We start from the raw sequence: 25739 nt of genomic DNA, 5'->3' as shown, positions 1-25739 counted from the left end.
CTTATTTGGCAATATCAACACCTCCCATAAGTCCGCGGGAAAGCCGGGACCGGTGGCCAACGGTGCCTGGGTCGGCAGAGCCCAAGGCTAGGGCCTGGGTCGGCACCACAGAGGCGTCTGGAGAGGACCTGGCGGCGTTAGTGGAGTTGATGAGGGCGCTGACCGATGGACGAGGACGGATCACGAGGAGGACGGGAGTGAGGACGCCACTGCCAGGGGGAGGAACAGAGGAGCGCCTGGCGTGGAGGGACTGCCGTGAGGGAGCGGGAAGAACAATGGACCTGGCGTGGAGGGACCGCCGTGCAGAGAGGGAGGGGAAGAGGGGGAGAACAAAGGGGAACCTGGCGCGGATACTTTGTAACTTTGTCAGCACCCTTTATGTGGTGACTAATCGCATACGTTGGGTACGCATGCAAAGAATTTCACTGTGACTTGTCACATGTGACAATTGTAGCATTCATTCATATTGGAAGGATAAATATAGACAGGAGACAAGGAGCTTGTACATTTTCCCTGTGGCCCCATGGGTTTTCTCCAGATGTGTGTTGGTTAATTGGCTTCTATAAATTCTCCCCAGTGTGGAGGATAGAACAAGTGTGCACGGACGATCGTTTATCGGCGTGGACTCGGTGAGCCTATCTCTAAATATGGAGAAATCCCCTGCTCCTCTTTGAAATAGCACCAATTGATCTACTATCTTCAAGAGCAGATGTGCCACGCTGCCTCCTTCGAAGACCAGGACTGAGCTGCCAGGACAACCACTAGATTGACAGCATCATCGCACATGTGCTCTTATGGCGCAGGACAGCCCTGGCGATCCTGGACCTCTTTCCAATGTAAATAATATATGTCATGTTAGGTTCACCCTACAGCGAGTGTCGGTGTGGTCACTATGAAACCTGGCGTCATCCCCGACACAACAAATGGTAAGATGATCAGAAAAGAAGGCAGCTGTCGAGAAGCACATGTTTTACTCTGGTATCTTTCTGTTTGCTTTCCCTTTTGCACTTGTGTTTGGCCTGATACTATTCATGTATAGCATTATCTGATTTGATTGGATAGCACACAAGCAAAAGCTTTTCACATTAGCATGGTACACGTGACAATAATAAACCTAAAGCTAAACCTAATTGCTCTTAAGAAGGTGGTGTGAGGTGTCTCTTGACCCGCTGAGTGTTGCAAGGGAACAAGTAAGAAATCAGGTGTTGAAATACCGCCGGGTAGTCCTGGCCAATAGCGTTGCTCCCAAATTTAAACTGCACCCAATGGCAGGGACTGCATCTGAGCACGGCCTCCCCTTTGGAATCAAAATGCTATAAGTTGCAGACTGGCGCATAAAGCAATACACAGTAATACAGACTTGGGGTAAAGGCAATACACACAGAGCTAGACTTGGCTCATAAAGCAATACACACATTGCTACAGACTTGGGGTAAAGGGAATACACAGAACGCTGCAGGTTTGGCGTGCAAAGGCTTAAACAGAGCTTTGTCGGCTTAGAGTGTGGGAATTTAAACAAAGCGCTACCGGCCACAGTGCTATGGGTCACAGACTGTTCAGGCAAAATTCTCGTATAACATTCCACTCTTTGAACAGTCTGGTTACCGTCACATCTGACCTACAGGCGTTTCCTCGTTACATCCAACTCACAGGCTGTAGGAAAGTCCACACGGTCGTGATGCCAATCCGCACATACACACAGTAATATTATGCAATACGATTGACCCAATGTTTCTGTCCCCAGTACACCACTGTTGTCCACTAACCTCCAAACATCCCGATAGGCCACCATCCTCCCAGGGGGTATAGTCATGGTATTGTTCTTCCACCCTTCGAATCTTCCCCACGGTTTTCTGGATGTGGTTGATGATGTTCTCTTTTACCCCACTCAGGGTCAAACCAGTCACCGAATCTGTATGACCACGCATGGTACAAATTAACTTGTTTTGTCAGAGGTCCCAAACCTTAATGTCGTCCTCAAAACCACCAGAGATAATCTGATCGCGTGCGTCATTAAACGTTGTTGCCAGTACTTGGTAAGTGTTTTGAAACGTATGGATAGCAGCCTTCACCCGAATGTCCCATAGCTTTACTGTTTCATCGTTGCCTCCTGTACAGACCAGCAGTGGTCCCTGTCGGGCACTCAGAGCCCACTGTGTCCACACTGTCACACTGACCGCTCCAAGCTCACTGTGCCCACACCATTACAGTTTTGTCTGTTGATGCTGGAAAACGCGTGCTGCCATCTGTGGTATAATGCAATTCCATCACTGCTCCACTGTGACCATTCAGTGTAGCATTGAGAAATCTACACATGCAAAGATGATTGACTCATCCTTGAATGCCAGCTAGCCACAATTTCCACCAAGATGGGCACATACCAGCAGCAGAGCGTTTACCACCTGATGCTGATGAACACTGGCTGAACTGGAGATGTCTCAACCGACTGCGAACCGGGGTCGGGTGGTCAAGGGTGACAATGCACAAATGGGGCTACATCGAGCGTACAACAACCTGTGACTGTGGCACACAGACCCAGACAATGCAACACCTACTGCAATGCCCATTGCTGGATAATCCATGTACTACTGCAGACCTTGCACTTAACACTCCAATAGCGCAATGATGTTTACAGCAGTGGCGAGCCACTATATAGCACAAGGACACGAATGAAGAATGTAACATCATTATTGCAGTCGCCATATACATTCCAAAACAATACGAGTTGATCAAATCCTGCAGATGCCAGTGTTGATCCATTCAGGTGAAATTTACAACAATAAACTTCTCCCTCGTGACCCGTTAACAGCAGTAGAAGAGCTTGAAGGCTCAAGGTTCTTGGTCCTGCCTGCAGCACGGCCTGCTGCGGACTCCCCTGTACCGATGGCAGCAGCTTGTTATGGAGGATGCTTGGCGTGCACCAGCACCATCTTGTTTGCTACAGTATTTCTTTTTACCAAACATTTTCTATTCTGTCCGTCAGATCCTGCCGACTACGCCAATTGTTGCAAGGGAACAGGTAAGAAATCAGGTGTTAAAATAACTGCCGGGTAGTCCTGGCCAATAGCGCTGCTCCCAAATTTAAACTGCACCCAATGGCAGGGGACTGCATCCGAGCAAGGCCCCCCTCCCCTCCCCCTCCCCGCCCCTTTGGAATCAAGATGCTATCAGTTGCAGACTGGCGCATCAAGCAATACACAGCAATACAGACTTGGGGTAAAGATAACACACTCAATACTGCCGGTTTGGTGTGCAAACGTTTAAACAGTGCGTTATCGGTTTAGCGTGTGGGAATTTAAACAAAGCGCTACCGGTCACAGCGCTATGGGCCACAGTGCTATGGGACATAGACTGTTCAGGCAAAACTCTCATATAACACTGAGGTTCTTGAGATGTGGGTATGCCCATAATGCTTTAGAGAGAGAGTTTCAGGATTTTGACTGAGCAGCAGTGAAGGAACAGTGATATATATTAATTACACTTAGGATTGTGTGGAGCTTGGAAGGCAACTTCCAGTTGGCGGTGTTCCGACTAATTATTTCACCACTGTTGACTCAGCACAGGTGGCAAGATTTGGGAACACAGGTGCAGAAGAATAAACACCCTCCATTGGTGATGAAGAATTATGTCATGTTTACAAAATGTTATCATCCACAATTAATAACGACAAGAGAACAAAAACTACAACTGAATGTATATTTTGTTCAGGAGTGTGCTAAAAAGACAAAGGCAAATGCGGGAAAGGAATAATATGGTTCACGTGCAGGCAGAGATTAATTTAACTTGGCATCATGTTTCTGTGCTGTAGTATCTTTCTATGTTATGATTTATTGCATAGAGCAACAATTAAAAACTCTGCACGCTTCAAAATGAGTTTTTTCTGAACAAGCTCAAATGATGGATTGTTGAAAGTTGCATATCAAAGCAACTTCACGAGAAAGCCTTGAGTAGGATAACAAAATACAGAACACATCGCCTTATTGAAGTCCCCAGCAATGGTGGTAAATGCCTCGGGGTAAGACGTCTGGTGTTTGTTGACCACGGCATGCAGCTCCTCCAGTGCCAGACGGACGTCTGCCTGGGGTGGGATGTAGACCGCGGTCAGGATAACGGAGGTGAATTCTCTCGGGAGGTAGAAGGGACGGCACTTCACCGCCAGATGTTCGAGGTGTGGAGAGCAGGAGTTGGACAGGACTGCCACGTCGGAACACCACGCAGAGTTGACCATGAGGCAGACGCCCCCTCCTCTCCCTTTCCCAGATGCCAGGGTACGGTCCATGCGGTGGATGGAGAATCCTTCAGGCTGGACTGCTGAGTCTGGGGAGCTGGGGGTTGAGCCATGTCTCTGTGAAACAGAACACAGAGCATTCCCTCAGCTCCCTTTGATAAAGCAGTCTTGCCCTTAAGTCCTCCACTTTGTTTTCAAGGGACTGTACATTAGCCAGTAGGATAGTTGGGAGAGGGGGCCGAAGGCCCCTGCGCTTCATTCTGACCTGAAGTCCTGCCCGACGGCCACGTTTCCGGACACAATGGAGGCTTCCCCTTTGTTTCCAGATACTGTACTTGCTGTACCTGCTGTTTCTGCGGACCTGCGCTGGAACGGGGATTCCCTCACAGACGGCAGCTCCGTAACGAACAGGGGTTCCCTCAAAGTCGGCAACTGCAGCTCCGTTGTTGCTGGGAGATCCAGCCCGTCGGCTTTCCTGGTCCGAGAACACGAACGCTATTATCAAAAAAGCTCATCAGCGCCTCTACTTCCTGAGAAGATTACGGAGAGTCGGATTGTCAAGGAAGACTCTCTCTAACTTCTACAGGTGCACAGTCGAGAGCATGCTGACCGGTTGCATCGTGGCTTGGTTCGGAAATTTGAGCGCCCTGGAGAGGAAAAGATTACAAAAAGTAGTAAACACTGCCCAGTCCATCATCGGCTCTGACCTTCCTTCCATCGAGGGGATTTATCGCAGTCGCTGCCTCAAAAAGGCTGGCAGTATCATCAAAGACCCACACCATCCTGGCCACACACTGATCTCCCTGCTACCTTCAGGTAGAAGGTACAGGAGCCTGAAGACTGCAACAACCAGGTTCAGGAATAGCTACTTCCCCTCAGCCATCAGGTTATTAAACCTGGCTCGGACAAAACTCTGATTATTAGCAACCACTTTCTGTTATTTGCACTACCAGTTTATTTATTCATGTGTGTACATATTTATATCATGGTATATGGACACATTTATCTGTTTTGTAGTAAATGCCTACTATTTTCTGTGTGCTTAAGCAAAGCAAGAATTTCATTGTCCTATACAGGGACACATGACAATAAACTCACTTGAACTTGAACTTGAACTAGTTGTTTGAGTGAGGAACACCATTGTCACTTTCAACGAACAGAGTAGTTGATTTAGAAGGTCCCCAAGATACTGCTACAAACAAAATCAAAATAAACACCAGAACATTTCTCTTAAAATATCAACAGTGAAAAATTGTCTGAAAAACAGAATTCAAAACAGTACCATTATTATAGTGGCAACTGCCCACTCAAAATGGAATGCCCTGCTGGGTGGAAACAGCATGTGGGAGCTATGTGGGAGGAAGGAACTGCAGATGCTGGTTTAAACCGAAGATAGACACAAAATGCTGGAGTAACTCAGCGGGACAGGCAGCATCTCTGGAGAAAAGAAATGGGTGACATTTCGGGTCGAGTTTCAAAGGAAATCCAAAGCAGCAGAAGTGATCATACTGTGCAGTGGGTTGAAGCTAATGCAGAGATTATTGACTATTTTTAATGATCCTGAATGCACATTAATTATTCACCACCTGTATGAGTTACTTGGCCACAAAGAGAAGAGAACATTAACAACTTGTGAATTAATGTGCTGGTTGATACAGGAGCATCTGTCCAATATGATGAATCAACAATCCTTGAACTCTATTGTCTCTGAGTAAATGCTTGGATGTTTCCATGCAATATACAACTCCTTTAGACCGTTCTGCGAATGTTTTCATTGCAAATAATGCTTAAATCCAATCGCATCAACATGGCCTTCTAGATAACCTTAGGTGACTGGTAATCTTCTGACGTAGCATCAACTCTTTATATTAAAGAGATGACACATTAGATTAGATTATTCCTTTAATAATCCTTTTCAGGAAATTACAGTGCCACGACAGCTTCAAGACAAACATAACACCACGCTTTCATACATAACAAGTTAAAATACGTTAAAATACAAGTTAAAATACAATTAATTTAAAAAAAAGTGCAGTTATTTATGCTCATTATAAAGTCTTATAGCAGCTGGTAAACAGGACTTCCTGTATCTCTCCGTTTTGCACATTGGTGCAATCAGCCTCTGACTGAAGATGCTGCTCTTGATCACCTTCAGGGCATGGAGTGGGTGAGTGGGGTTTGTCATTATAGAACCTAGTTTATTTAGAGTTCTGGCCTCTGCCACCTGCTGGACCGTTCGTTGCTCAGCCCCGACCACTGAGCCGGCCTTCCTGATTAGTTTGTCCAGTCTGTTTTTATCCGCTATACGGGCGCCATCTCCCCAACAGGCCACAGCAAAAAACAGAGCACTGGCCACCACTGAATGGTAGACACTGCACAGTAGGGGTTGGCATGCAGGTATAATTGGGTGATTGAGTCGCATCCGGTAGGCGGCGCGACTCTCGTCAGCAGCGGCCTCTGCAGTCCGTCTGCGTTTTTATTATTTTATGTCTATGTTTTTATGTAGTTTTTGTTAATTTTGTTGGGGTATGTGTGTGGGGGGGTGGGGGTGGTGTTGGGGGGTTGGGGGTAACTTTTAAATCTCTCCCTGCACGGGAGACCCGACCTTTTCTTTGTCGGGTCTCCGTTGTCGTTGGGGCTGCAACGAGGAGCGGCCTCCAACAGGAAGACCGGGGGCTCTGGTGCCGACTACTCACCTCACCGTCGCGGAGCTGGCCGAGTCCAGAGCGGGTGGAACTGTGGTGGACGCTGCTGCGGCCCGACCCCCGGAGATTCGGTGGCTGCAACTGCGGGTTTGGCGGACGGCACCGGGAGCCCGCGGGTCCCTGGAGGGAGACCGCTTTTCGGGGCTTCCGCAACGGCGACTTCTCCCGTTGCGGGGTTGAAGAGCTCCTGGAGCGGGGCCTTACATCATCGCCCCGCGCGGCTTGGAATGGCGGCGGGTCTCTGCGAGCGCACGCCGGGGGCTCTAACACCAAGACCCGGTGTGCGACCTTGCATCACCCGGCGTGGTTTTAATGGCCACGGGACAATCGCCATCGCCCGCCGGGGGCTTTGACTTTGACTCTGACATCGGGGGGGAGAGTGCAGTGGAGAGAGAAGTTTTTTTGGCCTTCCATCACAGCAATGTGATGGATGTTTATGTAAATTATGTTGTGTCTTGGGTCTATTTGTTTGTAATGTATGGCTGCAGAAACGGCATTTCGTTTGGACCTCAAGGGGTCCAAATGACAATAAATTGAATTGTATTGTATTGTATTGTAAAAAGTAACGTACAATTAATGCCACTGTTCATGCAGAAGGTTTTGAAGGACATCATATAGGTTATGTGAGCATGAGCACAGTGCCTAAAACTAGTGGACAAGACCAAATATCATAGAGCAGAGCTTTGGACAAGACTGAAGCTGCAACATAACAAGATAACGTTTAATCACCATGTAGGACAGCAATTTAGCTACAAAAGTAGAAACACATCATGCAGCATCACACATATACTGCAAGATTTGCAAACTGATGAATTCAGGTTTGCACTTGCCTTGTGTTATAAAGTGCTTCATTGTCATCCCACAACCCCCGCTGCAACATATTATAGCCATTGCTGATACATTCGTAAATAAAGATAACTCAGAAAAATCCCAAGAGCAAGAATATTATTGTTTGGAATGAGCAACACTGCATTAATCAACATATATAGAGTGAGTTGTCATTTTAACAGGACCTTTGGGATCTTCTCTTCTGGAGTTGCCCTCTACATTTATGAGTATGATTATGTCAAGGACAGTGTAAAAGCAAATGCAGAAAAATGGTTGAAATTCAAATGTGCATCATTGCAGCCTGGGAATACTGTTCTTGTGAAATATGAAAGCCATGATGCAAGCTAGGAACTCTATATAACACCCACACATTTGAAGGTTCAGCTGCAAATGTTTCTGTGACCACAGCACCACGTTATTTACAAAGCATTACATGAATGCATCTTTCTTCAAAGCATCCAAAACACCATTCACTGTTTGTGAATCCAAAAGCACAGAAGAAACCACAACAAACACAGTTTATGCAACAGCTTTACACCAGAATGTGTAAATCACCAAGCCTTATTCGGCATGTGAGCAGAAGCCTTCTTCACATCTGAAACACCTTAACTAAATAACACGACTAAAAAAATATACTTTAATACTTTATCCTTTAATTTATGTTTAGATGAGAATAGTGTTGCCACCTTTTGTGACTCTATGTTAGAAAATATAATTTTCCAAAACATATTTTCTCTCTTAAGATTAACCGGTATGGTTAGACTACCCACAGTAGAGCTGCTGCCTTACAGCGCCAGAGACCCAGGTTCGATCCCATCTACAGACGCTGTCTGTATGGAGATTGTACATTCTCCCTGTGATCATGTGGGTTTTCTCTGGGTGCACCGGTTTCCTTTATTTAAATAAACCTTTGCATTATTTCTGACAACTCTGTCTCAGAGATGAGCCTGGATTAAAATACAGTACAATACAATACAATAATACTTTATTAGCCAAGTATGTTTTGCGAGTCGACATACGAGGAATTTCATTTGCCAAGTCAGTCATACAAAGCAACAGAATACGCAAAATACATTTTAACATAAACACCCACATGAATCGTCCACATTCCTCACTACGGGGAAAGATGAAACAAAGTTCAATCTTCCCTTCTTTGTCCTCCAGCGGTCGGGGACCTCTAACCTTCCGTTGACAGGACGATCTTACTCCCGTAGCGGGCTGTCGAGCCCTCCTCGTCGGGGCGATCAAGCTCCTGCATTGTGGGGGAATCTTAGCTCCCCCACGCTGGGCCGATCTACGCGGGTTGGGGCTTGCGAACACCGTGCGGCTTTTGGAGCTACCGACTCGGTCTCCCCTGAGACTGCGAGCTCTCGATGGTAAAATCCGCAGGCCACGCGTGGTTAGAGCATCGATCCCAGGCAAGGAATCGGCTCCGATGGTAAGTCCATGCCCCGCTGTGTGGCTCAAAGTCAATCCCGAGGGAGCCTCCAGCTCCATGATGTTAGGCCTCAGAGCGATCGGAGACACGTTCCGGAAAACAATCGCATCTCCGGCAGGGTAAGGGATTAAAAAAAGTTTCCCCCGACCCCCTCCGCCATCCCCATCCCCCACATAAAACAAACCAAAGAACATTTGCATAAACTTTCAAAACACACTAAAAATAACAAAAAAAGACGCAAAAACAGACAAGATTGGCAAGGCAACCAACCGTACGGCGCCCCTGGTGGTATCTCTTGGTATGAAGCTTGGGAAGTAAATTAGCTGCATATCGCTTTAGTGAGCCAGAAAGTATTCCACCTTAATCCTTCCTCCCACATTTAAAGTGTGTTGTTTTATTTTGTTTTAAGGGCTCAGATTCTGACACTCAATATAACGTTCAGTTTCTCTTTACTCCATCAAATCTCGGTTTCAAGTATCAAACCTTCCTGTTCCATAACTAAATACATTCTTTTTTTCCCCCTTTACCACAGGAATTCCAGTGCTTCAATAAATCCTTTGAAGTATTCATCTGTGGAATTTCTACTGAGATAGTAATACTTATGTATGATTGAAACCATCTGCTGCTGAAGATATTGTGCAAACAGCATTATAAATCAATGAATTTTGAAGTACAATTTTTTGAGATTTTCTCAGTGTTTCTGTCCAAATTTTAATGCCATTTTAATTATAAAATAAAAAGATAAATGTTCAGAAATATAGTCATATTTCAACAGGCATAATATTTTTTTTCCTTCCTTCCCCCCCAAGAGATAATGAATCTAAGAGGGCTACAATGCGGGTGAGTCGTCCTTGTTGGGGCTATATGCACAGACTACAAGTGTAGCGAGATTAGAATGCTGTCAAATGCACTAAACCCCTTCCAAACGTTAAAATACTTGTATTAGTAGAAGGAATTCTAAGTATGGACATCGTCACTGAATGGGATCTGGCCTTTGTGGATTGAAAAATATCTGGACATTTAATTTAGTTTAGTTTAGTTTAGTTTAGTTTAGTTTAGTTTAGTTTAGTTTAGTTTAGTTTAGTTTAGTTTAGTTTAGTTTAGAGATACAGTGCAGAAACAGACCCTTCAGCCCACTGAGTCTGCGCCGACCAGCGATCTCCGCACATTAACACCATCCTACACACACTGGAGGAATGGGTATCCCTTTTAGACAATTCCCTATCTTTTCTTATTATCCTAAAATAATTGACCATCAACCTTCATTTTACTTGCCTTCAAGAGTTTGATTTTTTTTGTCCTGTTCTTATTCACATTTCAAAACCAATTTGCTGTGTATGCCTGGAGACACAAGAACTGTTGCAGGTGTTTGAGTTTGAGTTTAGTTTATTGTCACATGTACTGAGGGGTACGGTGAGAAGCATTTGTTACGTGCTAACCAGTCAGCAGAAAGTAAATGCATGATTGCAATCGAACCATCCACAGTGTACAGATTAATGATAACGGGAAAGATGTGAATAAGGTTTAGTGCAAGCCCAGTAAAGTCCGATCAAAGATAGATCTAGGGACTCCAATGAGGTAGATATTAGCTCAGAACTGCAATCTAGTTGTTGGTAGGATGGTTCAGTTATCTGATAACAGCTGGGAAGAAACTGTCCCTATATCTAGAGGTGAGCGTTTTCTCACTTCTATACCTCTTGCCTGATAGGAGAGGGGGAGAAGAGGGAGTGGCTGGGGTGCGACTCATCCTTGATTAAGCTGGTGACCTTGCCGAGGCAGTGTGCGGTGTAAATGGAGTCAATGGAAGGGAGGTTGGTTTGTGTGATCTAGAATCTCGATTAAAACACAAAGTGCAGGAGTTACTCAATGGGTCAGGCAGCATCTGTGGAAGGAATAAACAGGTGACATTTTGAGTTGGGACCCCTCTTTACATTAATCAGTTTGAAAAAGGGACCCGACTCAAAATGTCACTGGTCTATTCCTTTCACAGACAGTGCCCGAAATGTTGTGTTACGCCAGCACTTTGTGTTTTACTGTATATGCCTGTCATTTCCCTGGCATCTTGATTGTACTGGAGAGCTTGATACATAAAAAATGGGTGCAGGAGTAGGCCATTCGGCCCTTCGAGCCAGCACCGCCATTCAATATGATCATGGCTGATCATCCACAATCAGTACCCCGTTCCTGCCTTCTCCACATATCCCTTGATTCCGCTAGCCCTAAGAGCTCTATCTAACTCTCTTTTGAATGCATCCAGTGAATCGGCCTCCATTGCCTTCTGAGGCAGAGAATTCCACAAATTCACAACTCTCTGGGTGAAGGGTTTTTCCTCAGTTCTAAATGGCTTATCCCTTATTGTTAAATTGTGACCCCTGGTTCTGCAATCCCCCAACATCGGGAACATGTTTCCTGCATCTAGCGTGTCCAATCCCTTAATAATTTTATATGTTTCTATAAGATCCCCTCTCGTCCTTCTAAATTCCAGTGAATACAAGTCCAGTCATTCCATTCTTTCATCATATGACAGTCCCGCCATCCCGGGAATTAACCTCGTGAACCTACGCTGCGCTCCCACAATAGCAATAATGTCCTTCCTCAAATTAGGAGACCAAAAGAGAATTCCTATTTCTGCCAGAGAGAGAATATTCTGTAATTCCAAGAGAGAGTAAGTGAAGTGCAAGGTTGCAAACTTAAGGATTCTTGAGATGGCAAAAAACCCTGCTCTCTTCAGATATCCACACACTATATTTCCAGCCATTAAGAAACCATTGAAGCTTGTCTATCCTGTGACCTTTTTTAATCCAGCCCCACCAAATTTACCCCATAAACCTCTGCTGCCGAGCTGGTTCCCCACGTCTGAACGGAAGACCCGGCGGAGACCCGGCCTGCTGGAGGACATCGTGAGTTGGTCCTCCACTAGTTGGCCCCAGTGGACCGCCAGCCTGAGAGGAGCCGCAGCTCATCCCCAGAACACCAGAAACCAGGAGGGTGGAGCTAGCAAACTCTTACGTGCTGGGTGAGGAACAAGGCTGGAGGAGAGGATAGGGAACTGGGCTTTCATTCTTTCGTAAGTACAGTTTCCATAATGCCCCAAGGAAGCTAAAATTGTTCATTAAGGCACAGGTCCACCACCGATTTGTCGGCAACTGCTGGTATGCCGCCTCCTTTAATCCGGACAAAATTACAAGAACGCTCTTGAAATTTGCTGGGTGAGTCAGCAAATCTCTACCTCATCGGGACTTCTGAGCCCGATCGACGGGTCGAATTTGCCTCCTGCGGCTGGTGTTCTGGAACTGAGGCCCGGCTGGAGCCAGCAGATCCGTTCCCTTAGTCGACTTCCGAGGCCGACTTTGTTGGGCCGGCACCTTGTCTCCTCGGCTGCGTAGGTGGACCGTTCCAGTACCGTTGGACTCCTCTCTGAGGCTGTGACCTCTGTTGGTCCAGCATAATGTATAATTGTTGATGGGCCAAATGGTCTAATTCCAGTCATATTCCTTATGACCCTAATCCAGAAAGACTCTGGAACCAAGGATGCCGGATGATCAGTGTACTATCTTTGACCTGTACTATCAAAACGTTCAATTCAGATCCTTGACAGTCATTCTGTTTCAAATTTGATATAAAATCAAAAGATCTCAATAGTTTTTAGAATGCAGGAGCTGGAAAAGTAATTGGAAAGTTTGAAGTATGTTTTTTTTGGTGCTAACATTAATAAAACATAAAACATACATAACTAAATCTCATCAGTCAATCATGCAAAAATAATGGGTTTTACTGAAAAGCTGAGGACTGAGTTACATTCTCAACCAATTTTTACTTGAAATATTCTTGACTGGAAAATGATGATCTGGAATGATATTGTGGCCTCAATATATGAAAAGTCTAAATGCTCTTTTGCAATTGCTGACAGAAATATTTATTGGAAAAATTATATGTTCTTAGCTTGTGTCCTCAATACTGCTTTCCAAATGTGTTGCTGAATTACTGGCCATTGATACAGTTGGGCATTTCTGTGTTTCTAGAATGAAATTGCACAAGACACATTTCTTCCCTCTCTGATATTTGTCTCTGTAATATTTAATAAGTAAACCAGGCAAGAAAATCATTTCTGTTCCATTGTGTATTGACATTTAAATCATATAAATAAATGATAAGGTTGCCATGAATTATGGAAGTCTTCGTTATAAATAATGTATTGTAACAATGCTATTTTATTTGACATATTGACATATAAACATATAGACATTCTATACATTCATATTTAGGTGTTATAGATTCAAATTAAACCTACCGTACAATAACTAGACTTTTATTCAGTGTGATACTATCTTTGAGTCATAGTTATTCAGCATGGAAACAGGCCCTTCAGCTCAACTCGCCCATTCCCAGCAAGGTGCCTTATATTTGCACTAATCCCCCGTGCCTGCGTTTGGCCCATACCTTTCTTATCCATGGACCTGCCTAAATGTCTTTTAAATATTGTTAACTACTCTCAACTACTTTATCTGGCAGCTAGTTCCATATACCCATGAGTGTCAAGATTTGTCATGAAATAGCATGATCTATCACCACAATGTGAATAATTGTGGGCGGTGGCAGAGTTGCTGCCTTACAGCGCCAGAGACCCGGATTCGATCCTGACCACAGGTGCTGTCTGTACGGAGTTTGTACGTTCTCCCTGTGACCGCATGGGTTTTCTCCGGGTGCTCCGATATCCTCACACACTCCAAAGACGAACGGGTTTGTAGGTTAATTGGCCTCGGTAAAATTGTAATTTGTCCCCAGTGTCTAGGATAGTGGTAGTATATGGGGTGATCACTGGCCGGCGCGGTCCCGGTGGGCTGAAGGGCCTGTTTCCATGCTGTATCTCTGAAGTCCAAAAGTCTAAAGTCTAATTAGTGATTGAAGGGAACAGAGTTGAGTCAAAGTGTGTTTGTTAATACAAGAGACAGTGAGGGAGGTATGTTCATTCCAGGTTGTTTAGGAGATGTTTACACACATTAGTGGAGGATCTGATGCACTTTATTACCTCAATTGTGCAATAACATTGACTTGTGCTTCAGAATGTTTGGTGAGGCAGAAGCTGGGGAGTTACCATGGATATGGTTGGTGTTGTTGATACTACAAGGGAGCTGTGCTCACCAAAGATCCTATAGCGGAGCAAGATAGACCTCTCCTGCTAAATGCAATGGGCTGACGTGTAGTACGCAACAGAGCGGAACGTGGGCCTTTTTTTCATCCATTTCAGTAACCCGACCTGACCCGACTCGCAGTGTAATCAACGTTGCGGGGGAACAGTTTGTGTTAAAAAATTATAATTCTGAAAAGGAGAAGATTTTTACCAAAGAACTTTTATTTTTACGAGGATGTTGCCGTAACCGGCTTCCATATCCGCACTATTATCTTTGCTCCGCTATGGGATCTTTGGTGCGGAGACGGAAGCCGGTTACGGAAATGGGGCCGAAAATTACCCATGAATCGGCCCATGACCGTACTACGTCTTTTTCGTCGAGTGATCTATCTTGCTTGCTATAGGATCTTTGGTGCTCACAGCTTTTGATTATGTCAAAGTAATCAGCAGCTTGCTGGGTAGTGGTTCTTTAATGTGGCATTTTAGATACATGGAATTGATAAAGTAATGTTAACTCCAGAGTGGGCAGCAGATCCATACACACGCTACATGTACACACCCCCTCATAACCATTAACCCTGCAGAAGATTAGTTCCTTTTTTGAATCCAACTTTCAAACTAAGCCTTTTTCTGACATCTCCACCATCCATGTTTCTTTAAACTTTATCTCTCTTGTAGCGAGCTAGAAAGACGTGGGATGAACAGAAAAATATTTAAAGTGGAGGTATGAGGAATAGGGTGTGAGATAAAATCAACCAAAGACATTTCAGAGCCAACAAAACTAAAGACACACAAGGGAGAGAAAGATAACGCAGCTGTTATTTTGTGGCATTTCTGTCAGTATTTGAACAATCATTCCTATTTCAGGCTACCCATTTTAAAAGCACTCAGCCTCCTTGTTGCCTCAATAAACTGTTTGCCATAATTATTCGGAATGAAAAGGATAAATATTTTGACATTTCTTTCAAGTTAACTTCTTGATTCTGCACGCAAGACTCTTCTTGTTTGGTTGCAAAGTGCTCTCAGACATCCTGAGATATTGAAGAGCGCTACATAAAATATAAATGGCCATAAATGTATCCCTGTTGGGAATGTTAGATATTCTGTATGGTAACAGTAGGACACTGAACTCCAAAATGTTGCTCACTTGTCAATGGAAGTGAAGTTAGTAGAACTTTATAGATGGCCTCTGGCAATGAACTCCTCAGTGAATCTCTCTTTAGATTATCAACGACCAACAACTGCTGTAGGTCACTTAAGGAGCAGCTGAAATTGGGAGTTTATGCTGAGATTCCTATTTTTTAATCCCTTCATTACAATCCAAGAAGTTAATTAGAAGAGTTCATAAAATTACTATATTTTAAAATTTATGCTCACGATTAACTCATACCAGTTAATTGCAACACAAACATCATACCAGTTTCATGCTGCTTTCTAAGTATATTATTAACAGCATGGAGTCATTGTATATTGTTACTTGGTTGCACACTACACCATGGGCTGATATCATGGGTAGATAACTTTGATTAAAGCCAGCCGACAACTCTTCATGGGGAGCAGGCATTTTGCAACTGAGGTTCTGAAATCCCATTAAAATAGTTGTTAATGAATCTAATAAAGAGATATTCCTTTACACAGGTTAAGATGTAGAACTTGCCACACAGAAAGCAGATGGAGTAAGCATCTTAGATGAAAATTTAAAAAAAACTGCAGATCAGAAACATTTTTGTAGGAAGGAACCGCAGATGCTGGTTTAAACCGAAGATAAGACACAGAGTGCTGGAGTAACTCAACGGGTCGGGCAGCATCTCTGGAAAAAAGGGATAAGTGAAGTTTCAGGTCGAGACCCTTCTTCTGACTGAGAAACATTTAACAGGGCAAGGAGCATCTGTGAAAAGAGGAATAGAGTTAGTGTTTCAGGTCAAAGATCTTTTGTCAGACTTGTCAATGAGAACTGTGGGTCGTGTGAACTTGTATGTGATCCTGGGTATACCCAAACTATGAAAAGTGGAATTTCATTTGGAATTAATGTGGGATGAGTTGGAACAATAATAATTTTCAGAGTAAATAAATATGATGGTCTTGATCAAAACTTGCTTCCAAAGTATATGGCAGGGCTCTGGAGAGCAAGGCAGAACAAGAGACCTAGGAATGCAGTTATACCGTTCCCTGAAAGTGGCGACAGAGGTAGGGAGGATGGTGAAGATGGCGATTATATAGCATGAAAACAGGCCCTTTGACCCAACCCGTCCATGCCGACCAAGATGTCTATCCAAGCCAGTCCCATTTGCCTGTCTATGCCCCACATCCCTCTAAACTTTTTTTATCCATGAACTTCCCAAATATCTTTTAAACATCGTAATTGTATCCACCTCTGCAGCTTCTTCTGGCAGCACATTCCGTACGCCGACCTCGCTCTGTGTGAAAAAGGTATCCCTCAGGTTCCTTTACATCCTGCTCCTCTCACTTTAAATCTATGTCCTCTAGATTTAGACTCCCCTTCCCTGGGAAAAAGATTTATCTAGGCCCCCTTTTTATTTTATAAACATCTATAAGATCTCCCTCAGCCTCCGATGCTACAGGGGAAAAGGTCCCAGAATATACAGCTCTCCTTATAGCACAAGTCTCACGTCCTGCTAACATTTATGTGAATCTTTTCTACATTATTTGCAGCTAATTGACATCCTTCCTATAGATGGGCAACTAGAAATGTGCACAATGCAGCAAGTGTAGTCTTACCAGTGACTTGTACAATCTTAACATGATGCCCCGACCTGTGTATTCAATGCCCTAACCGATGATGGCAAGCATTCCAAACGCCATCTTCACCATCCTCCCTACCTCTGTCGCCACTTTCAGGGAAAGATATAACTGTACTCCTAGGTCTCTTGTTCTGCCTTGCTCTCCAGAGAACCTGCCATATACTTTGGAAGCAGGTTTTAATCAACACCTTTTCGTACAGAAGATGGAAAACACCGAGGATCAACAAGGTAAGAATAGAAACAAGGAACTGCAGATGCTGGTTTACAAAAAAAATACACAAAGTGCTGGAGTAATTCAGCGGGTCAGGTGGTATCTCCGGAGAACATGTATAGGTGACATTTTGGGTCGGGACGCATGTGCAAGCTAAACTGAGTGACAGATAGGTATCCATTTGGAGAACATATTACATAGAACGGCACAGTACAGTATAGCAGAACGTCTTCAGGATTGGCATTCATGACTTTCCTGGATGACAAATGGCAGTGAATTAAACAATAATTTAAATTTTTAAACCTTTAGAAGCTGGAAGTTTGAAATGGAAACAGAAAATGCTTGCAAAGTGTCTTCAAGCTAAAACGTTCAATCAGTCTGAAGAAGGGTCTCGACCTAAAACATCACCCATTCCTTCTCTCCAGAGATGCTGCCTGTCCCGCTGAGTTTCTTGAGGATTTTATGTCTATCTTCGGTTTAAACCAGCATCTGCAGTTCCTTCCTACACATTTTGTCCGCTCCACTGCAAAATCTCCTCAAGGAATGTCTACTTTGAAGAAGTTCTCCTCCTCTCTCCAATGAGAGTTCAGCATCAGACTGAAGAAAATAACTAGTGCAGGAAGGAACTGCAGAGGCTGGTTTAAACCGAAGATAGACACGAAATGCTGGAGTAACTCAGCGGGAGTCTGAAGAAGGGTCTCGATCTGAAACATCACCCATTCCTTCTCTCCAGAGATGCGCTACCTGTCTCGCTGAGTTACTCCAGCATTTTGTGTCCATCTTTGATATAAACCAGAATCTGCAGTTCCTTCCTACGTAAAACATTAACTTTCTCTTTCTACAGATGCTGTCTGACTTTCCACGTGTTTCCATTATTTTCTATATTTATTGCAAAACTCTTAGATGCTTGAAAAAAGAAGATGGGTGATTGCACATGAGGAAAGGATAGGGATATTCCAAGATGTTATAGTGAGCATTTGTTTACATTTTCATTTGACATGGTGATGCGGTGGTTAACACTGCTGCACCGTAGCACCAGGAGCCCAGGTTTGAGCCTTGTGTGCTGCCTGTGCAGAGTTTCACATGTTTTCTCTGTGGTTGCCTGGATTTCTTCTGGATGTTCTGGTTTCCTTCCAATACCAAAGATGTAAGTTAATTGACTTTGTAAATTTCTCCTTACTGTGGGAAGAGATGAGGAAAAATGTTTTCACCCACAGTTGTGAATCTGTGGAATTCTCTGAAGATAAAATAGGCAGTGGAGGCCAATTCTCTGGATGCTTTCGAGAGAGAGTTAGATAGGGGTCTTAAAGATAGTGGAGTCAGGGGATTTGGCAAGAAGGCAGGAACGGGGTACTGATTGTGGATGATCAGCCATGATCATATTGAATGGTGGTGTTGGCTCGAAGGGCCAAATGGCCTACTATTGTCTATTGTTTTTTGTCTATTGTCTATTGTAAGTGGTGTAAAAAATCAAAGAGTAGTTGATGGGCATGTAAGAGGGAGCAAGGGGTCCGAGACTGAGGGGATCGCCGTGCAGAGAGTCAACTGAGAACTATAGGAGTAAATGGCAGAATGAAATGTAGTCTTTGCCGGAAGAATGAGAGGAGTTCTCCTTGATAGCTGTGTGATTCTACATGTTTGTAATGGATAACATCGTAAACCTATCTCCTTAGATGGAGACAGGGAAGTGGAGATGTGTAGGAAAAACTCAGAGATGGACCATATGTAACTGGATGGAAATTGGCAACAAGGGTAATGACAATTTTGAGTTTTATACAAGTGCAGGAAGTAGGACCCAAAACGTTTCGGAAAAAAGAGCAAGCATAACTTGAGTCCATGCTTGTTCCCATAGCTTCACCTTTCACTTGGAGGAAATGAGTGAGTTAAAAGAAAGATTAAAAAAACAAAGTGCTGGAAAGAACAGTGGGTCAGGCAACATCTCTGGAGGGAAATGGACAGACAACATTTCAGGTTGTGGCCCTTTCGTGACATATCCAGTGAAAGTGGTGGATGATGGAAAGGAACTGGTTAGGTTTTTATTCAAGGAAGAACTGAAGGACCTTCAGGCTATCCATGAGTGCGACAAAAATATACAGAGATAGGATAACTGGTCTGTTTCAATGATGCGCTCTCTAAGTTAAAAAAAAAAACAATTAGATGTAATTGCATATTTATAAACTAACTTTAACAAAGGAAAATATCTCAATGCTCATTATTATAGAGTGATAGAGAAATATCAGTGACCTCAAACATCAAGCATTATTCTGTACACTAATCTTACCCATCCCACTTTATTTCCATATTCCCATTGATTTCATGACGCGGGGGCACCCATCTGATTCTACACATAGGAGCAGTTTATATCGGCCCAATTAACCTACCAACCCACTCGTCTTTGAGATGCAAGAGGAAACTGGAGTATCTGGAGGAAACCCATATGGTTACAGGGAGGACATGCGAACTCTACATAGATTTAATTTGTGGTCATCGGTTTGGTGAGGAAGCAGGTCTACTAGGTCTACCACCAAGTCGGTCATAAGCTAGGAAGCCAAATTGGAACTGCCAGGAGGGAATGAGAGATGATTAACAGATTAAACAGATGGCCAAGCTCTCTAATGGCGACGTGCCAGAGAGGCATGGAATAGTAATTCCAGAGAAAGGACTGTTGGAAAGCATTGCACAATGTTAATTAATTTGCAATTGCCATGGACTAATTTCATTTACAGGAACCTTGAACTTGAATCCGAGAAAATGTACTTTTCCAGGAATTAGTGACAGATGTTAAACTGAAAAATATAGTGGGATTAACTGACAATCCGACCACATAGCTTGTAAAAAAAACATTGGACAAATGTATAAAATGACTAGCCAGTAGTATTGACAAAGGCAGCTCTGTAGTTCATCTGCACCATGCCAATTCTGCCTTTACACCAGGTCATATCTCAGCTGCTGTGTGGTATTCTGTTACATTAAGGTTTGTCACGTTATGATTACATAAGTCCTATGTCATTTTATATTCTGCCTAGTTCACGTAATAGGCCAGAGGCAACAGTCCCGGCGTGGTGCACCCATTCTCCAGGTGGCTGACTCGGCAATCTCACTCCAGCAATGCAGGATCTCACTGCGGGTGTCAATCCTCAACACCAGTGTTATGTGTTGGCTTCTTCTTCTCATGGCTGATCATCCAGAATCAATATCTCGTTCCTGCTTTCGCCCCATATCCCTTGATTCCGTTAGCCCTAGGAGCTCCACCCAGCACTCTCCTGAATACATCTGCATCTTTGTATGTAGCCAATAGACAACAGACAATAGGTGCAGGAGTAGGTCATTCGGCCCTTTGAGCCAGCACCACCATTCACTGTGATCATGGCTGATCATCCACATTCAGTACCCTATTCCTGCCTTCTCACCATATCCCCTGACTCCGCTATCTTTAAGAGCCCTATCTAACTCTCTCTTGAAAGCATCCAGAGAATTGGCCTCCACTGCCTTCTGAGGCAGAAAATTCCACAGATTCACTACTCTCTGGGTGAAAACGTTATTCCTCATCTCCATTCAAAATGGCCTACGCCTTATTCTTACATTTATTGTTATATCTATCATTGTCATGTATACTGCATATTCTATGAGCTTCACCTGAACAATAAATTGATTGACACCCTGGTGTATATGATAATAAATCTGCATCTGACCCATTTATACTGATGCTTTATCAATCCTATTTTTTATATTCTTCTCACATTCTCGTAAGTCCCCCCAGATTCCACCACTCACCTACATACTGGGGCAAAACACATTCGCTGGGCACCCACAGTTAAGGGCAGCACAGCGGTGCAGCAGTAGAGTTGCTGCCTTACAGCGCCAGAAAATGGGTTTGATTCTGACAATGGGTGCTGTCTGTACGGAGTTTGTACGTTCTACTCGTGATCGTGTGGGTTTTCTCTGAGCTCTTCGGTTTCCTCCCACACTCCATAGACGTACAGTTTATGTAGGTAGATTGGCTTGGTGTGTGTGTAAATTGTCCCTAGTGTATGTAATGTAGTGTTAATGTGTGGGGATTGCTGGTTGGTGCAGACTCGGTGGGCTGAAGGGCCTGTTTCTGCACCGTATTGCTAAACTAAACTAAGCTAAATCTCGGGACCACACCACCTATAGCCAATAATCGGCCTATTAGGGAGCCTCCTTGCCTGAAGTTTTCCTTGCCTCCGATTTTTTCTTGCTACCAGTCCGAAGAAGGGTCCCCACCCAAAACATCACCTAACCGTGTTCTCCGGTAACACTGCTTAACCCGCGAAGTTACTCCAGCATTATGTGTCTGTCCTCCAGCACGTTCATTTTTGTAGCTTTGTCTGATTACATTCTTATGGATATCTTGAGATATCCATCTATGTTAAGGGATTTATAAATGCAAGCTGGTACTGTAAAAAAAACCTTGCAGGCTTAGCTGAGCATACTTGCCACTGCTTAACAGAGAGATGGGGGTAAGAGGGGATGGGGAGAGGGGAGCGCAAATCTCAATGCTGGAGTCCCACTACCTTCATGGCAAATAAGTAGGAACACTGAACCTTCTAATTTTTGGCAGGCAGGTTTAAGTCAAATCTTCCCACTGGGCGAAGTGAGGACTGATTCAGGGTCAGAGACTTCTACTAAACAAAGGCATCGAATAAGCCCCCACACTGTTTATATTATGATATGATGATAATAAATTGAAGTGGCGTTAGTGCATCCACTTTGCAAAGTAAGATGTCAGTGACAAATTAATGAGTGGAATTTTCCAGCTCTAATAATGAGCTTCAGACATAAACAGACAATGGTGTCATTCGCCTGAGGCTAAGCAAAGATTACCACCAATAGCTGCCGTTAGCAACACTTCCAAATATACTGCGGCTGCATATATTCTCAACTGCCAGTAACAGTGCACTGTTTGTCTGATTTATGTAACAAAGAATTCCACAATCCTCAACTTGCTACAGAGGAATTAATGTGGAGGAAGGGACTGCAGATGCTGGTTTAGTCTCAAGATAGATACAAAATGCTGGAGTAACTCAACGGGACAGGCATCATCACTGGAGAGAAGGAATGGGTGACGAAGGGTCTCAACCCAAAATGTCACCCATTCCTTCTGTCCAGTGATCATGCCTGTCCCGCTGAGTTACTCCAGCATTTTGTGTCTATTCTGTGGAACTTACATGAATTGCCTTATACAGTGGCACCCCAGGTTACGAATGACCTACTTTATGGAAATTTGACTGTACACCAATGCTCCCATACATTTATAAAACAATTTTTCAAGCTAGTAATATGTAAAAGATTTAATTGTGTTCATTAATGACTGGATACTGTACATGTTTTATTAGTTTAATTATGGTTATTGTTCGGGTGAGTATTAAATGAAATTAAAGAATTGTAGTAATTATATCAACTGTGATACAATGTGGATTACTATAGAAAACAGAAAACTATACAAAGCACTGGAGTAACTCAGCAGATCAAGCAGCATCTCTGGAGAATATGGATAGGCAACATTTTAGGTTGGGACCCTTCTTGTAACCCATCTGATTACTCCAACACTAGAGATATGGATGGGTTAGGTGTGAAAACGACACATCAAAGCAGACAATGGTCAAACAAATGTAGAATGGTTCTTTGTTAGCTGAGAGGAAAGTGCTTTGACCTGTCATCTTCGCACCATACCCTTCCATATCTCTAGTCTCCCTCTCCCCTGACTCTCAGTCTGAAGAAGGGTCTCAACCTGAAACATCATCCATTCCTTCTCTTCAGAGTTGCTGCCTGTTCCCCTGAGTTACTCCAGCATTTGGTGTCTATCTTTGGTGTAAATCTGCAATTCCTTGTGTTTATAGAAACGGGACATTTGCAAAAAATGGAGAACTTAATATGCAGACAGTTCTCAACAACTTGGGACTGCCTGTATCAGTTTAATAAAACCATGGATGGATTTGATGTGTGCAATAGATTTTAGTTCACTATGAGTTGGTAAGATGGTCAATAGGGGAACACCATCAGCAACAAATATAATTTTCCATTCTAAAAATGTATGTCAGCTGGGAAGTGATTTACTTGAGGTTTAATCAAGATAACACATTTGAAAATTATAGTCTTTGCGGAAATATGAAGTTTTACCAAAGAGAAGACAAAATAGGGTTTGAATCATTAGTTATAAAAAATAGAACATTGCAAATGGATGCTTAGGATGTGTTAGCAGCCATAGTATGCCAACTCTGTCTCCAGAGAGATAGTATATTCAAACTATTGCACTGACGATGATTTATTTTCCATGTTATATTGTCCAGGCTTCTACAGATGGTCGCACCCATAGAATGGAAGGATTCTGTTCAACAGAAACATAGTTCTTGGCTTTAGAAACAAAACCAGAACCTTGCCAAATATTTGTAAAGCATTTTATTGTCTTTCCTCTAATGTGGGAGTAATGGTGTGCATGCAGAGACTTGGTATGAGATTGCAAAAGCATTCATTATTGGCATAGAGACATTCATGCTAGATTACATCAGCATCATTCATCTGCATCAACTGTTGACTGGATCCTGTTACTGTGATTGCAAGTCTTCACAAATTCATTTTGTAACCAAATGTCAGATAAGAATTGAAGGATTTTCACCCACACTGGCACAGGTGGTAAATGACTCCCTCTTGTGTTACAAGTTTCCATGACTGTGAAATGATCCTGCATTAGTTACAGGTGACCACAATTTTTTGTCATAGAGTGGTGGAAGGTGAAGGTATCAACCAGCATTTGATTAGAAATGTATCCTTGATCAGACACATTGAAGCTGGAATATTGTAGCACGTGTGATGGGTTTATAATGCTTGGATAATTTCAGTATTATATGCTACATTTAGCATGCTGTACTTGTTTATAACAATGCATATGTAGTTTATAGCGTGCAAGCATGGGTTTCAATTGTCAACCTGTGGCATTGCATTAGATCTGTTTGACATTCATGCATCACAAGTTGGTTTAGGAACAGGTCCGCCGAAGATAGTGAGAAATTGCAGAGTTGCAGATGCAGCCCAGTCCATCACTCAAACCAGCCTCCCCTTCTCTCCCATCGACACTTCATGGTGCCTCAGGAAAGCAGCCAACATAATCAAGGACCTCTTTCATCCTGGTCATTGCCTCCTCTCCCCTCCAGCAGGTAATACTAAAGCTTGAAAGCATGCACCACCAGATTCAGGAACAGCTTCTTCTCTCTGGATATCAGACTACCAAACTGACCTCTCATAAACTTAGGGTGTAAGCCTAATCTTCCAACCTACCTCATTGCTGCCCTTGTACTTTTAATCTGCACCTTCTCTGCAACTGTAACACTATATCCTGACTTGTTATTTTTCTCAAAGATAGACACAAAAAGCTGGAGTAAGCCAGCGAGACATGCAGCATCTCTGGAGAGAAAGAATGGGCGACGTTTCAGTTCGAGATCCTTCTTTAGACTTCCGCTGAGTTAATCCAGCATTTTGTGTCTGTCTATCTTCGGTTTAAACCAGCCTCTGCAGTTCCTTCTTATACTAGTTAATTTTCTCTTTGCACTACCGACTTGATTGTATTCATGTATAGTATAATTTGAGATAACACATGTTTTATCACGTGACAATAATAAACCAACATCAATATTGTGTGGGGTGCAATTTGTACCATTTTCAATGGAGAGATAAATTTGCTTGAATGGATCTTGTTTGCATTATGCAGAAAATTTACTATCTTCTGTGTTTGATCTTTATAGTATTGGTAGAGGGCCACTTCAGAGAACTCATGTGATGGGGCCATTTCAGAAGATATTTAAGTTAATCTCATGGGGTATGTCTGATGTCACGTGTAGACTTAAGGACATATGTGAACCAGATGAAATTTTACAACAACCCCAATAGTTTTAATGTTCATCCTTACTAAATAGAAATGGTGATATTGTAAAAACCCCCCATTAATTCCAATTTAGTAACTGAACTTAAATTCCACATCTGCCACATCTCCAGATCATACAACTCTTAATTTAACTACTATATCACAACCCCAACATACCGGTACTCTTCAGGTTCCCTTGGCCCCACATTATATTGACTTGAAATACAACACCGCCTTTCATTGTCGCTGAATTGAAATCCTGGCACCCCTGACCCCAAAGTAGCAGCTTCATCAGATGCACTGCTGGGGCTGAAAGCAGCAGCCCACCTTCAACTTAATGGTCATTAGGGATAAGCAATAAAGACCACCCTTGGCAGGAACATCCAGCTCTCAAAACTGAATTTATGAACTACTAATCCAAGAATGTTGACACATGATTTTTCTGGAATTATTGTGCTCTTACAAATCACATACACTTGTTATTGTGTGTCATTGTGCATCCTTATAAAACAAAGCAAGATTGCTGTGTAATTGGTGGCTGCATTGCCCTGTGCAAA

At 43.3% G+C, this 25739-nt stretch overlaps 1 pseudogene; it reads right to left on the bottom strand.

Moving 5' to 3' along the window:
* Position 1: 1 nt before the first annotated feature.
* LOC116978412 lies at positions 2–12162 on the bottom strand (annotated as a pseudogene).
* Positions 12163–25739: the final 13577 nt, after the last annotated feature.

This window comes from Amblyraja radiata, chromosome 11 (assembly GCF_010909765.2).
Source record: "Amblyraja radiata isolate CabotCenter1 chromosome 11, sAmbRad1.1.pri, whole genome shotgun sequence".
NCBI classification, from domain to species: domain Eukaryota; kingdom Metazoa; phylum Chordata; class Chondrichthyes; order Rajiformes; family Rajidae; genus Amblyraja; species Amblyraja radiata.
This window is presented reverse-complemented; position numbering and strand designations above follow the sequence as displayed.